This window comes from Chroicocephalus ridibundus, chromosome 2 (genome assembly GCF_963924245.1).
Source record: "Chroicocephalus ridibundus chromosome 2, bChrRid1.1, whole genome shotgun sequence".
Lineage (NCBI taxonomy): Eukaryota > Metazoa > Chordata > Aves > Charadriiformes > Laridae > Chroicocephalus > Chroicocephalus ridibundus.
In genome coordinates this window covers 13977135-13983874 of record NC_086285.1, presented here as the reverse complement: position 1 = coordinate 13983874, position 6740 = coordinate 13977135, and the positions used below count along the sequence as shown (strand labels likewise).

The 6740-nt window shown below is 37.8% G+C and overlaps 1 long non-coding RNA gene across 1 annotated transcript; it reads right to left on the bottom strand.

The window, feature by feature from the left end:
- Nucleotides 1-2190: 2190 nt before the first annotated feature.
- On the bottom strand, nt 2191-5582 carry LOC134511082 (uncharacterized). Its single transcript, XR_010069788.1, has 3 exons — nt 5461-5582; nt 3154-3344; nt 2191-2322 (listed from the first exon to the last, which is right to left on the bottom strand). It is a non-coding gene; the product is annotated as an uncharacterized LOC134511082 (long non-coding RNA).
- Between the last annotated feature and the right edge of the window lie 1158 nt (nt 5583-6740).

The window sequence follows — 6740 nt, the reverse complement described above, 5'->3', positions numbered from 1 at the left end:
TCAGCTGCAGCCTAAACACATTGGTAAAGATTCTGAAGAGTCTTAGATTTACCATCCAAGGGAGTAAATGGAAATGTTGCTCATGGCTTTGGTTTTCAGTGCTGTCACCCCATAATGTCCATTTCCTTTATCCAGTAGCAAAAGAATCTTCACGAAACTATTCCAAAGCAAAGAACGTGCAAGACTCCTTGGAGTCCACAACTCCATCAATTAAACTAGTGCTATTAACAGTACCTCTGTATTTGAAATTTTTCTACATACATATATACAGTCAACAACAAATGCAATTGTTTCCAGATTCCTCATGATTCCCAGTGTCGTTACTGCTATTTGGTTCCAACCTTCTTAATTTAAGCTCTAACTAAAACACATGGGGCTTCCTTGGATCAGGAAAGATTGATACTGGCAGGCTGGAGATCAAAAGGAAAGATTTATTACAAAGATAAACAAATTCGCATCTCAGCAGTATCATCTGAACCTGTCCAGATTATAAGAATCTTGTGTTAGATCTTATGTTACTGCTTGCTACATCGGCTAATTGAGTTCACTTCTGCAGTTAAACTTCTCTCTATAAAGTGTTAAAAAGTGTTTCTTATAACCTAAATATAGAATATACCTTTTCATTGCCTATTACATGAGATAACTGGCATCTTTATGTACTGCCAAGCTCTAAGGAATTAGTCCATCACATTATGTAACTACATACTGAAGTTCATTCTTCTACTGTAAAATGTGCACGTATTTAATCCTAAACCTAGTCTTAAATTTTAAGTAAATATTTACATGTACTGCTGTATTTTATCTAGAGGATGCTAAGCCTTAATTTTATAGATAGAAATCTGATTATAGAAAATAGAATAATTCATTCACCACCATATGCTTTCCCATAGGGTTTAATCAGAGATTACTGATGACTTCAATGGGTGTGTATCAAACCATTAGAAAGGTGTATGAAAATCAGATATCCGAGTCACTTAAAACAGAATTTGATTGAATTTGAATTTCTTTAAACAAAACTTTTCCCATTGAAACCATGTGATCTGGAACACATTTATATACCAACACATCCATCGGTAGATTTCGTGTCATTAAAACTTGTTTGCGTTGGAATTTTATGATCTGTATGTTTAAACACTGGTAATAGGGCCCAGGTTTAGGGGTTTTTTTGTCTATTGAATGATTTGTCAGATACAAAAGCTGACTTCTGACTTTGCACTTTATTGATTCTTACAGAATTCTCAGAGAACTACAATTCTGCACTCTGGAAAGAAAATGTGCCCCTATTTCCTTGTTTTTCTAATTATTACTTGGAATCAGTTGTAATTGTATAGATTTCTTCATGCTGAAGAAACAGGCCTGAGCTACACAGGGCGATTGATCCCAAACAATCTCAAAAATGGGTGCTCCGGACCTCCTGCAGTTCTTTAATCCTCTTGGTATAATGCACTGTGATAGAAACTAGGATTTCTGAAACCAGCAGTTTTGATAGCATTACTGTACCAGAAGGCAACTCAGTGGATGTCTCATGAATGAATGAATGACTGGCTGAGATGTCCTTTTTGGTAGTCACGGATTCATGGATCAAGCTGTCACTGTTGAGCTGTGGTGATGTTCTTGTGCTTACTTCCAACAAACACGTTCCTGAATAATCTTTACTATAATTATAGACAGGTAGCTGAAGGCAAGAACCAAATGAAATAATCACAAGGATGGGAAAAAAACAAGGAAGAGAAAGTACCATTTACTATGAAGATTATCTACTGAATAATCCCCACAGAGCATTGTCTTGGTATTGAGTCCAGTCAATGTACCTGTAAATTTTAACATGGAAAAATTCTTTTGAAAATTGAACAAAGTATCTAGTTTTCAAACGATTTGAGATATCTTTCATACTAGGCTCATCCAGTGTCTAGTCCAGTGGGAACCCAATTTCATCTGTATTTTCCAAGGGCAATAACATCATCTTAGTTCACCTTACTCTGTCTTATTTTCAGTGTATTTTTGTCTGTATGTCAACTTCTTAATGTATTCTTTTTCATTACTCCAACTCATCTTTTCTGTTCTCCAAATGATTTTTTCATATGAGTCCCTAATTCAGTATTCTCCTCCCAGCAGATACCTGCTTGTCTTCTCACATAACACAAAGGTCTCAAAAAGCTTTCCTGTGATGGAAAATTATCTGCATCATGACTTACATAATTTTCATCAGTTCCTGTCTCTCTTCACCATCCCAGCATCCACATCAGCATTTTTCTCCAGCTGTGCAAAGTATATATTGTCCTTTCTTCCTCACTGGCCAGCAGTCTGGAACAGCCAAATGGCCTAATGATGGGCATATATAATTTGCAAATTAGTATCACATAGTATCCTTGCAGATTGTTCTCATCATCACTGTGATTTGCATGTACTTTTCTGGATAAGACTCATTAGACTTCTGCAATTCAGGATGTAAAGTCCAGTTTCCCAGGCTTAATGGAGTCAATGGCTATCTAGCAAACATAGTCAGTGGAGCACAGGATGCCACACCTCTTTTCCTGAAGTAAACACCTAAACTACCTTAGCGTTAGTACACTCTAAAAATGCCTCTGCCTCTTCATTGACTTTAAAGGGAACTCACCCACATACCCAGCTGCAGACATTTATGCCACAGACTTCTAAATTATGTGATGTGTATTCCCCCTTAATGACCACATCCTTGTTTTCATCAGAAGTCAGCAATGAAAAGAGTCAATATCACAATGCAAATAATACATTTTAAAACTTTTAATAAAAGTTTTGGGCTGTGAAACAATCTTCTCAGGAAAGTGGCAGAAAGCTATTTGTAACATCAGAGGCTAAACAGGGCAAAGATACAGAAAATATGTTCCTGTGATTAAAAATATTTACCAATGCTAAAGCTTCCCATGAAGCAGTTTCTTGCCACTGTCTAAACAAAAATGACCAAATTAGCCCAAACCCACAAATCTATAAATAAGTATGTTCCAAGTTCCTATTCCACATCCTCATATCACCGTAAGACTTTTGTGCTGACATAGAAACTGTAGTGAAATAGGGAAACAAAATAACAGAAACTGAAACTATGATACTGAAGACTGGCTCTATTTTTTTCTATTTATTTGAGATGGAAGCTTCCATTTAATTGGTAATAATTACCTTTAATTGTCAGACACACAGAGTATTTTCTGTTCCTGGTGTCCCTTGAGGCAATTAGATACGAATACTGTTAGGATGACTCCTCTGTCTTTCAGGAATCTTATGTGAAAAATTGTTGGTTTTGATAAATGTACAGATTTTTGTGGCTGAAAGGCCTTCAGATTCCTCAGGTCAGCTCTCTACTTTGTATCCTAAAAGAAAAAAAGGTCTTAAATCAGGCACAGTGCTAAATGGAGAAACCAGGGTAGAGGCTGTCCTTAGTTTTAAAGCACATATTGAAGAAAAAAACCAAAGCAAAACAAAAAAACAACAACAAAACCCAGAAATTATTTCCCTCTCCAAATTAAAAAGAAACATGAATACACATTTTACTTCATATCTTTTCTTGGAAAAGCTTATTCCCATGCCCAAAGGACTATTAACAGTGGTGGTCATCTCACTACAGTGAAAACAGTTAAGCAATATGCAGAAGTAATATGTTCTTATTTATAGTAGTACTGAGATAGTAATCACTCCAGTACTCCAGTAATATTCCAGGAATACTTATTCCTGACAATCTTTTAACTCAAGCTTGAGTTAAAGCAAGTTGCAGCACTGCCTTCTTATTTGTGCCATTAAACAAGCACTCAACTACCCCAGCTGAAAAAGTTGTGATTGAAGTTTTTTTTGCCTTTTTGGGCTCAGAATCATGCAGCATTATTTCAGCAGTGGATCTGATACGCTCTTCTAGAGCTGCAAAAAGAGTGAAGAAGGTTGTCCAGTTCTGTAGCAAGGAAACAATAATGTTATCGCTTGAAATTCAACAGTTAAGTGACAACAGAGGTAAAGGTCATCTACGTGCAACCAAAATAAACAAGGAGTGAGTTGTCATCTAGAAATGATCCTCCTTGGAGAGGATAAAAATATGTGGGTTGAGAGAGCAGTAGAACAACATCTTTCAGACACTACTACAATCTCCTCTGAAACACTTGTAGTGATGGAGCAACTGAGAGATGTCTCAGAAACACCAAAAAAATGTTACAGAGACAAGGAAGGTGAAATGCAAAAAAAAGTAACAGAAGAGAAACAATTACAGTGAAAAACACAATAAAATTCAATGTTTACCCACAGGAATTTATTCTCGGTAAGTTTTTGACCTCACATAAGGGTTTGTCTTGGTATGTAAGAATCTATTCTTACATAGATTCATACAAATTACACCAGGTAATCCAAAGAGAAAAATTCTAGGACACCATTTTCTGTTACGGGAATGAAAGGATTAAGCACCTTCACTCAATGAGTGTTCTCGTACGTTCCTGTGCAGCAGAGTGGCCCATCCTTAGCAAACAGCATGCTATTTGCAAATATCCCCTTCTCCTTTCTGAGAGCTCACCTTTGCTACTTGGCCCTTCATTAATTAACAATGGATAGGTTAAAAAGCACAGTGGTGCCTCTAACAAAGACAAGATGGTCCAAGACATAGGCTGAAATATTCACATGGTAGAGATGATGGGTCTGGTTTCATTTATTCTGTGGGCCAAGGCACACAAACTCATATTCCCTGAGCTAGTCCCTGGACTGGAAGCACAACTGTGGCATGCTCCAAAGCAGTATAGTACGGCACTGCGCCTAAGCAAAGCCCTGTCAAGAGCAGAAAGGAAGAATAGAAACAATTTATGACAACATCAGGAGTCTTCTATCTGACCAAAGTGTGTAAAAAAGCATTCATGAAAATAAGAATTGGGACAAATGTCTCCTACTAGATACATGCAAAGTGCTACTAAACTTCTCCAAAACAAAGACAGAGATTTTTAATGACACCTATTATATTTTATTCCCTTTGATTTAAATAATAACCAAGAGACTTCTACCAAAATGCTCAAACACCCTGATGCGCCATTAGCAATAAAATTAAATCACAGCAGCGTTAAACATCTCATCAAGAGCTCAGCCAACCTACAAAATTACTTTTCTATCCTTTCATTCCCTGGAAAGCTTCCACTCAGCTCCTGTCCATCTAATTTCTTTAGTCCTCTTTGAGAGTCCCTGAGCAACTGTAATGGAGCCACGGAGGATTGAAGGCATGACAGAAACCCAGTACAGTCTGTTAAAGGTATTTGTCAGTGCAGATACATGAAGAAGCACAGAGCTATACGGCTTTTCAGGCAAGTCAGATAAGGGAGCAATAACAGATTCTGCAGCTGTGTAAAGCAACTACTGTCTTGTACTTTGACTTTCTCTGGATAAAGCAAAGTCCTGCCCATTACATACAATTTGCTATTTCCCTCCCAACGCCTTTCTTAAGAACACCAGGCAAAAAAATACTACCTTTGAAACACATGTATCAGAGAAAGAGATTACTTCCCTCCTGGAGAGTCAGGGCACAAAAACCAGAAACATGAGTCATAGTTCTTCTCCAGTCTGTGGCTGAAGTCTCTCACTGCTGGTCCAAAGTCGATAGAGCATTTGCTCTATGGTAGCAAAGATGCAAGGCCACTTCTCTGGCATGACTTTTACACAGCCAGTGGACACGTGCCAGCCAACAGACCTCTCTGGAGTACTCCGGCTGCTAACGCAGCTTCACTCTCACCCCACTGACACAATCTCAGAAGGATCTATAAATAACCAAAAGAATTCACTCAGTGCTGAAATAAACACAAGGGGCCAGATTGTATTGGTGTAACTGAGACAAGGAATGTATTTGGGCTGTTGGTGTTCGTCTTACAATCGGGTTGCAGCAACGTGCAGATGTCTGTAACACACTGACCTAGAGTACCATGGAGGAACAGAAGTCAGCCACTGTGTGATCTGTACTTACAGTTGGTAAACAACAAAAACCAAAGATGTATTCCTTAGGAGTTCCCAACAATGTTAATACTGCCTTCTGACCCTTCTGACCGGTTTCTCTGAAAACGAGAAGCAACTTTTAATTGTCATGATACCTTACTTTTCTTACACTTGGTTTCATCAACCCTGAAGACCATTCAGCTAAACCATCAGCTTGATCTTCAACACTTTGGCCAGCTCTCCCTACTCCTGCTTGCACCATCGTTTTGATAAAGACGATCCAGAGGAAGAATGGCTGATTTCCCTGCAAAGAAGCACCCCTGAATAAAATAAATAAATAAAAAATTCTTCACATTCCCTCTGTTCAAACAATGCCTGCAGCCATAGAGTGGGTGACATTATTGAGAACAACGACATCTATTCAAATTTGTAAAGCAAGCATTTGATAGACACAATGCTTCCTCCGACACAATAACTTCACTGAATGAGCTGTTAGCTTATCTAGCTTCTGTGTTTTGAAGTATACTGTTTGAAAAAGTCAAGCACATACCAGCAGTCCTAGACTCAAGTTTATTAGCTTGAGAAATGTTTTCATTTTCACACTGAAAAGAACCAAAAATGTGACAGCTTATTTTATTTGCTCGGCTTTTGCTGATTGAAAGAAGTGACAGTGAGCATTAATTTACCATACAGTTATGAGGAGATCTGCAGAGAGCAATGAATTTCTAAGAATCGCCTTTCTTAGTCCATGTTACATAATATTATTCTTTGCTATATTCAGAGTTGACAACCCACAACACTTAATCCTATAGAAGATGTCA